Below are 8,037 nucleotides of genomic sequence, written 5' to 3' on the forward strand. Positions count from 1 at the left end.
CAAAGTGTAAAAGATCTAGGAACTTCATAAAAAAAACATGAAAGATTGCCCAAGAATAAGGTCATACAGAATATTCAATCATATTATTGTTAAGTTCCAGTACACGTAAAGTTTGATTTTCTTTCAGCATATCTGCAATAACCCTTGCACCCTACATAACATATTTAGCATTCAGACTTTACCAGAATCAAGAATCATTTTCTTCCTCAAGAAACAAACAACCGGAACTTACAACAAGTAAAATTAAACAACCTCATCTCCAATACCTGAACTGTTTAGTTGGAGTTCCTGAATACATCGATTTACCTTCAAAATATCTGAAAGACGCTGCATAGGAAATTTCCACAATCTCAACATCTAATGAAAGAAATAGGAATAATGTAAAGTAAAATACATGTCCAAAAACTTCTTGGTCAATGAGAAAAATTATTAAGAAATAAGCACATAAAGAAAACAAAATCAATACCCAAAAAATGTTAAATTACTCATTTTGACAAAAGTTATAAAAACAAAAAATATGTTGGTAATAGATGACAAAGAAGAAATAAATGTTACTTGAAAAGTATAATTCTCTTAATCTTAACAAAGTCACTAATACTAAGTGATATTCTGGTCAACACAAAGAACTAACCCAACACAAAGAATCGAGTTTACTGTTATAGATAGCTATTTGCCTTTCGTGAACAACCAACAGATGTGTCTGATTACTGTGAAATTGAATTTGGATGTCCCCAACTAATGGAGATGTACATCCAGTAAACGCCTGGATAAAGCGGGAGTTTTTCTTCTCCCAACTACCTATGCTCCAAACACAAAGCTGCATATAATCACCAAGTAAAGGGGTTAGAATATACATTAGAAGCGAAGATGTTAGCAGATACAACTTTAAAATATGACTCGAAACGCAAGTGGAGATATGGTCGACAATGAATTATTTTTTATCTGCACACCTGAGCATCGGCTCCAGCAGACACGAGAACATTTAGTGAAGGGGAAAATGCAAGACGGTTATCTTTTTTTGGTGGCCCTTGAGTTTGATTTTCACCTACAAGAAAGTGACATTATAAACAATGATTTCAAAGTAATGCAAAAGAGGAAGTTACCTATTGAATTTCAAAAGCAATACAAACTATAGAAGGCATCAAGAATCGACATAGTTTGACAAATAGAAAGCACGAGATTATGAACCTCATCAATCCGAATATTATAGATCAAAATACTAGAATCTTCCATTCCAGCAGCAATCATGTTATTATCTTCAAGATGAAATGCTAAAGATGTGGCTGTCGGTGGGGTTGGCATAAAAGTGGTTATAACCTGAAAGATATGTTTCGATTTAGTCGGTTTAGTCGGTTTGGTTTCTCCATTTTTGTTAGCAAGAGTAAAATCAATTCATGGCTACGCACCTTAAAAGTCCTCATATTTAACAGAGAAACTTTTCCACCTGATGCAGACGTTGCATAAGAGTCATTCTTAGATAAAGCAATACAAGCAGTTGCTTCTTCTGGATTGTTATCACTCCTTTCATTGGTCATAAGAATACCATTTGGTGGCTGACGGAGCTGAGGAGCAACAGATGCAGTTGACTGAACAAGCAAAGCAAACAATCAGCACTAGGCTTATAACAAATAGATAATTTCTTACAACTGTTTCTTTCTGACCTTGCCCGATGGATTTCGTTCATCGCACGGCCACTTCCAGAGTTTATGCACCGCATTGGAACCAAGTGCTAGTAAACTGCATCCAGAATTGGTGTATATCAATCTCACAACCTTGCTCACTGCTGATGTTGAATCGGGCAAACGCAAAGTTTTAAGATGCCCAACATTCACAATCTCAGTTAGCTTCCAGCTTCTGATTCTTTCAGTTTCTTCAGGAATCCTTGGCTTGACATCAGCAGCTCTAGTACTATCCACAACAGCCTGCAGATTTTGCTCATGTCATATAAAATTTTGTAAACACAATATTCACTTTGAGTAGTTGCTGAATATTACCTTCACATTGGAATTAGATTGTTTAGAAACACTACGTGAAACCTCAAGCATCCTTAAAACCCGTTGTCCATCAGCATTTGCCAGGATTTTAATTCCATTATCACTAGTCGTAACAGCAAGTAATGAACCATCTTTCTGGAATCTCAGTTGAGGAAATGCCTGGCATGGAGAAATAAGAGTTGCATACAAACTCAAAGTTTGAACTGCAAGAAATATACAAGAAAAGCTAACGTAGATTAAGCTACTAACAGGAAGTCCTCCATTTGCATCAGTAGTAGTCAGTATATCAGTGTTATCCATATCCCAAAACTTAATCTGGAATTCATCCCCTGCAACCAAGAAGCGGTTCCGAGTTGTGTCGAATTGAACAACTCCCAATGAGTGTTTTCTAAAGCCATTGTATGTCTGCTTAATAGTTCCAGTCCCATTCCACTCAACTAAATGTGAATCCCCATCTTTACTTGTTCCACATGAAAAAAACCTTGTTCCATCTGCACTATATGCCATTGTTGTGGACCAATGGCCAGGAGCTTCATAGGCAACTCTAGATCTCAAACCCTCATAGCTCCATGCTTTGATTTTACCATCAGTTGAAGTTGAGAAGAAAAACTTCACAGATAGAAATAATGAAACACTAGAAATAAACTAAATTGAATAGAAACAGTATGTAGCAGAGCAAATACATACATGGATAGACCCGTTGAAGTGAGGACAAACAGAATAAACAGGGGCTTCATGGCCTTCAAATGTATACTGTTTCTGTCCAGTTGAAGCATCCCACACCTATTCATCATGCAACGGAACCTGTTAAGAACATACAATTCTTCTTGTACAATCTTCTGACTGATCAACCACATGGTTTTACTCACTTTAATTGCCTTGTCATCGCCGCAAGTGATGATCGAGAGAGTCTTCTTGGGATAGGAAAAGGCAATGTCATTAACACTGTCTATATGAGCATCAATCTGCAGAACAAGATGCTATCATCATCATCATATATATGGTTGCCAAACACCATAACTATTAACTGACCTCCAAATGTTGTCGTAATTCTTCATTTAGATTAAAAGCATAGATCTGCACTAGATGCTTTGAAAATGCAACACCTATTAGTATCACAGAAGAATAACAAGAATTTTAGTTTGATGAACTTGATCAAAATAATCCAACTTTGTTTTTTTGCTTCGGCATACCAAGAATAGAACCTTCAGGACTCCACAAGCATTTGTTGACAGATACAGTAGCATCATTAGTGAGTGATGCCTGCAAGTAGGAAAAACTCCTGCTCTGTCACAAATCCTGTCAAAACAATTTCTATAAGAATAGGCGATGAATATCACTATATTATGAAAGAAGTATCCTTTTAAATACATCATGCTTCGGCATACATCCTGTCCGATCCTGATTAAGAATTGAGACTTGTCTACAAAGTAGCAAACAGGAACTAGGCAAACAAATACAACGCACAATGAAAAATAATCAGAAATGAATTGTAAAAGTTAAATAGGAACAAGATATATATAGTAATTTCCATGAAAGGGGCAAATATAATCAGGATACATGTATATTAGTATTTCTCCTATTCACTCAGCACCAAAACCATTTTCTTGTTTCAAACAGGAGCTGAAATTAATCACAGCCAAACAACTTAATAGACCAAACAAAACATTCATGATGCCATGAAGCAGTAACAATCAAAGGATAACCTAAAGAATGGGAAACAAGGAAACTATTTTACAATTTATTAGTTAAAAAAGATGCACTGAGTCCATAAATATTTTTTACTAAATTTTTTTAGCATGAATTTTTTGATATAACAATCCTGTACTTATATTATAGAACAATTAATTTGCTTTCATCATCAGTCATATGAATGCCTGAAGCTGCTAAGCATTAATGCAGAATAAACTGGAATTGTGCAAGTACAGAGCTTACTCTTCTCTGTAAAATTCCACGAGTATATGCTACTGCCATGACTAGAATTGCCACTCCAGGAAGATAAACCCACCCAGGACGCCTCCCTCCACAACATGTAAGACAAATCGATAGAGTGAGAGATCGAAGGGGCTGCTTCCTTCGGATCCTTATCCTGGCAAAGCCTGACCTCTATTCTCTTTGATTCTCCGTCGTAATCAATCCAAGAATGCAATTTTTCTCCTCTGCTGAGGATGAGAAGCAAACCATCGTCGAAAAGATTACTGCTTTTTGTCAAAAGCTCTCCGCCAACATCGACTTCGACGAGGCTTGCTGCCGTCACGAACTTCACTGCAACGACACTGGTCGATAACCTAGACCAGTCGCCATTCGCCGATTCCAAGGGAACGCTGACCGGAGATAAAAAGAAAGCTAGGCCTCCACCATTGCCGGGCGAAACAGAGAACGAGAAGGAAGAAGAGAACCCGGGCTTGGTGCTGAAGAATCTGACTAGTTTCCAGTAAATCATAAGCCCGGAGCTCTCGTTCGCCGCACGCGTCACCCTCACCTCCGAGCTATTCATCTCAACATCGCCATAGAGGGCAAACTCCATGGCGAAGCTCCAATTTTTCCCCGACCCATCGAAAGAGAAGAAGAGAGCGTTACCTTCTCCAGTCGATGCACAGTTCCCAGGTGACAAGGGGGCGACAAGCAGAAGGATGATGGCGAGAATGAGAGCGGAAGCGGTCGATGACATCGTCATTGGAAAGATCCCTAGGCGAGGTGGAAAATGTGCAGACGACGAAGGAGCAGAAACCCTAAGCACCAGGAAGCATGAGGAAAAGACGGAGAAACTAGAAACCAGAAAGCATGAGGAGAAGAAACCCTAAGAGATGGAGCAACCCGCGAGAGGGTAAAGACGGAAGGGAGAGGAGAAGAGAAGGGGAAAGAGGATATGGATGTGGTCGTTTTCCACATACCTCACAAGGGAGTCGTGTGTTGATCTTGATCGGAGAGGAAGGGGGCGTCGATCTAGCAAGGGGAAGGACGGCGCGATATAGATTTAGGTTTGGAGGGAAGTGTTGTAAATTTTGGCTAAGTATGGGTGGAAAAATTAAATTATTTTATTTATCATATACACCGGGTTTTAAAAATCACTGTTAAAATCGGTGTCTATTAATGAAAAAAAAGGCGCTCATAGACATCGGCTAAAAAACCGATGTCTATGAGCGAAATTCAGCGCTCATAGACATCGATTTTTGGAAAAACTGGTGTAAAATACTCAAAGACATCGGTTTTTGCTTAAAACTGTTGTTGTTCCACTGATGTCTATGAGGGATTTTGTTGTAGTGAAGGTATTACCCGATCGGGATTGGCCTACTTCTCTCAAGGTATATCCCCGCCGATATTGGACTATACTTCTCAAGGTATTACCCGGTCGAGATTGGCCTACCTCTCTCAAGCTATATCCCAGTCGATATTGGACTATACTTCTCAAGGTATTACTCGATCGGGATTGACCTACCTCTCTTAAGGTATATCCCGGCCGATACTGATCTATTTTCTTAATTCTGCTATCTTTTTTCTCCTTTTCACCAGGGACCTACTAAACCTGACCCATATCAATGAGCATTACACAGAGACGATTAGATCACTCCTATTTTTCATAAAGGTCAATCTCATTAGGAATACTAAAATCATTAATAGCAAGTGGTTCATCTTTCCTTATGGTATAGTCAATATCCAACCATCCCAAATGAAGGAGAACTCTATCCTTCCAAAATTGTGAATATTGATTTCCTTGGAATAAATTTGCATGTAATGTATCAATGATTGTGAATGATTTGCATGTATGAAATTTAGAATTTGGAAAAATTATCCTTCCAAAATTATAAATATTAATTTTCTTAGGATAAATTTACATGTGATATATTTTCCTGTTATTTGCTTCTAATGGGCAAACTAATATAGTTCTTTTCTCTGAAAACTTTTAGAGAAGAAGCAGATTCATATACAAGTATAAATGTAAAGTAAATACAAGTATAATATATTGACAACAAATGAATACGATGAAGCGTTGGTAGCCGGAGCATCGTAGTAGTTGAAGCTTGCATGCGTAGTAGCAGAGACGGAATGAAGCACAGGAAAAATTATTTTGAATAGAGAAGTTGTGCTGAGCTCGGACCTTAAGGCCTTCTTTTACAGGCTACTTTTGGTCGACTGAACACCCGTTCTATCGACTAATTCCTTTTGGCCAACTGAACATCCTATCCGTTGATTGAAACCCATGTCTTTCCTTGTTTTCTCTGATCTGATTCGTCCATTCCTATGATTTTTTCTGTTTGGTCTACCGATAAAGCTTATCCATTGAAGGAACCTAAAGACTTTCCTTCTCTGATTGATTTGATCTGATTATCTACTCTTTTCTTATTTTGATTGATCAACTAATCCAACTTATCAATCGACATAACAAGATGTATACCATGTTCACTGAGCTTCGATATGATCTTTGCCACGCTGGCCTGATCGGTCGACTGATCCCACTAATTAGTCAACTTCAAACACTGTATACCATATTTGCTAGGCTTCAATCTGATCCGTCTGTTCCTATGATTTTTACTATTCAGTCAACCGATAAAGCTTATCTGTCGACGGAACCAAAAGACTTTCCTTCTCTACTTGATTTGATTTGATTGTCTACTCTTTCCTTATTTTGATCGATTGATTAATCTAACCTATCAGTCGACGGAACAAGATGTATACCATATTAGCTAAGCTTCAATATGATCTTTGTCACACTGGCCTGATCGATCGACTAATCCCACTGATCAGTCGACTGAAAACATTGTGTACCATATTTGCTAGACTTCAATCTAATTTGTGCTAGGCTGGCTTAATTGATCGATTGATCCCAACTATCGGTCTACCGAACCTTCAGTCAATTCTAAAACTTTATTTAACTACAAAGTAAAGTTAGCACATGCATTATATAATAATATAGGTCCTAGCATAATAGATAGTAATGTTGCATAAGTATGACAGTTATAATTGTCTTGATCTCAACTTAAAAATCTCTGTTGATTTTTTCAATCGGATCAACATCTACGATTTGTCTCTACCGGGGCACGACCTCACTGCACTCCCTCCAGGAGTTTACCTTAACTCACCTATCAAACATCAGATCCTCCAAACCTATTTAGACTTTAATCGCTCAGCATCGGATCGTCTTGCCAAGGCTTTCTCTTGATTCGATATCGGGTCCTCTCTGACCTATCAAATCCACCTGTCAGATGTCAGGTTCACTTGACCCATCTGGACTTTCTGCCTAGTTTTCATGATCTATTGAGCCTTCCCTTGCCTAGTATCGGGTCCAACTGACCTACCAAAACTTTCTAAGTTGAGCATCCTGCACACTTAATCAATTCATCAATTACAACAAGACTTTGTTGGAACCCCAATGTTATTTTTGGTGTGATCAACCAACTTAGGTCAGGTCCTGTTATGTTTTGATCCCTGTGTCTAAGTGTGCAGGAGCTTAAGAGCGCAGGAAGTCGAGCAGAAGATGCAGCTAGCGAGAAGGATGACACGGGAGAGAGCCGACGGGCTTAGTGTGTCTGAGGGACGAGGTGCTGCGAAAGAGTACACTGGTGGACGAGAAGGACACGCGTGGCAGCCCGAGGGATGAGAAGTCGGGGAGGAAGGTCACTCGAGGAGAAGGTCAAAATTGGGTTCGGGTGAGCCATATTTCGGTTGGTCGAAATCACCCAAGCGGATGAGCGAGAGAAAGAGAAAAAGAAGCCGAAGCCTTCTGCTGGAAGGCATCTTCATTGTGCATGGAAGGCGCCTTCAAGGTGGTAAAAGGTGAATACGCTCGCCCCCAGCACCCCCGCCAACCCGTCCGAGAGCCAACATAAAGGAGGTAAATTACGGACGGCTACTAACCTTTGGAATAATGACTAGCACATAAGGGAGGCATTTACCTCGACTTTGCCGAGATTTGAACCCTAGACCTCATGGTGGCAACACCTTATGTGCTGGCCACTAGACCATCCCGAAGGGACATGGAAGGCGCCTTCAAGCTTTCATGGAAGGTGCCTTCCTTACGCATGGAAGGCACCTTCAACTATCA

The 8,037-nt window shown here is 39.4% G+C and overlaps 1 pseudogene; it reads right to left on the reverse strand.

Annotated features, from left to right (window-relative positions):
- Positions 1-613: 613 nt before the first annotated feature.
- On the reverse strand, positions 614-4,665 carry LOC122048315 (annotated as a pseudogene).
- Positions 4,666-8,037: the final 3,372 nt, after the last annotated feature.

Source organism: Zingiber officinale, chromosome 2B, assembly GCF_018446385.1.
Source record: "Zingiber officinale cultivar Zhangliang chromosome 2B, Zo_v1.1, whole genome shotgun sequence".
Classification (NCBI taxonomy): domain Eukaryota; kingdom Viridiplantae; phylum Streptophyta; class Magnoliopsida; order Zingiberales; family Zingiberaceae; genus Zingiber; species Zingiber officinale.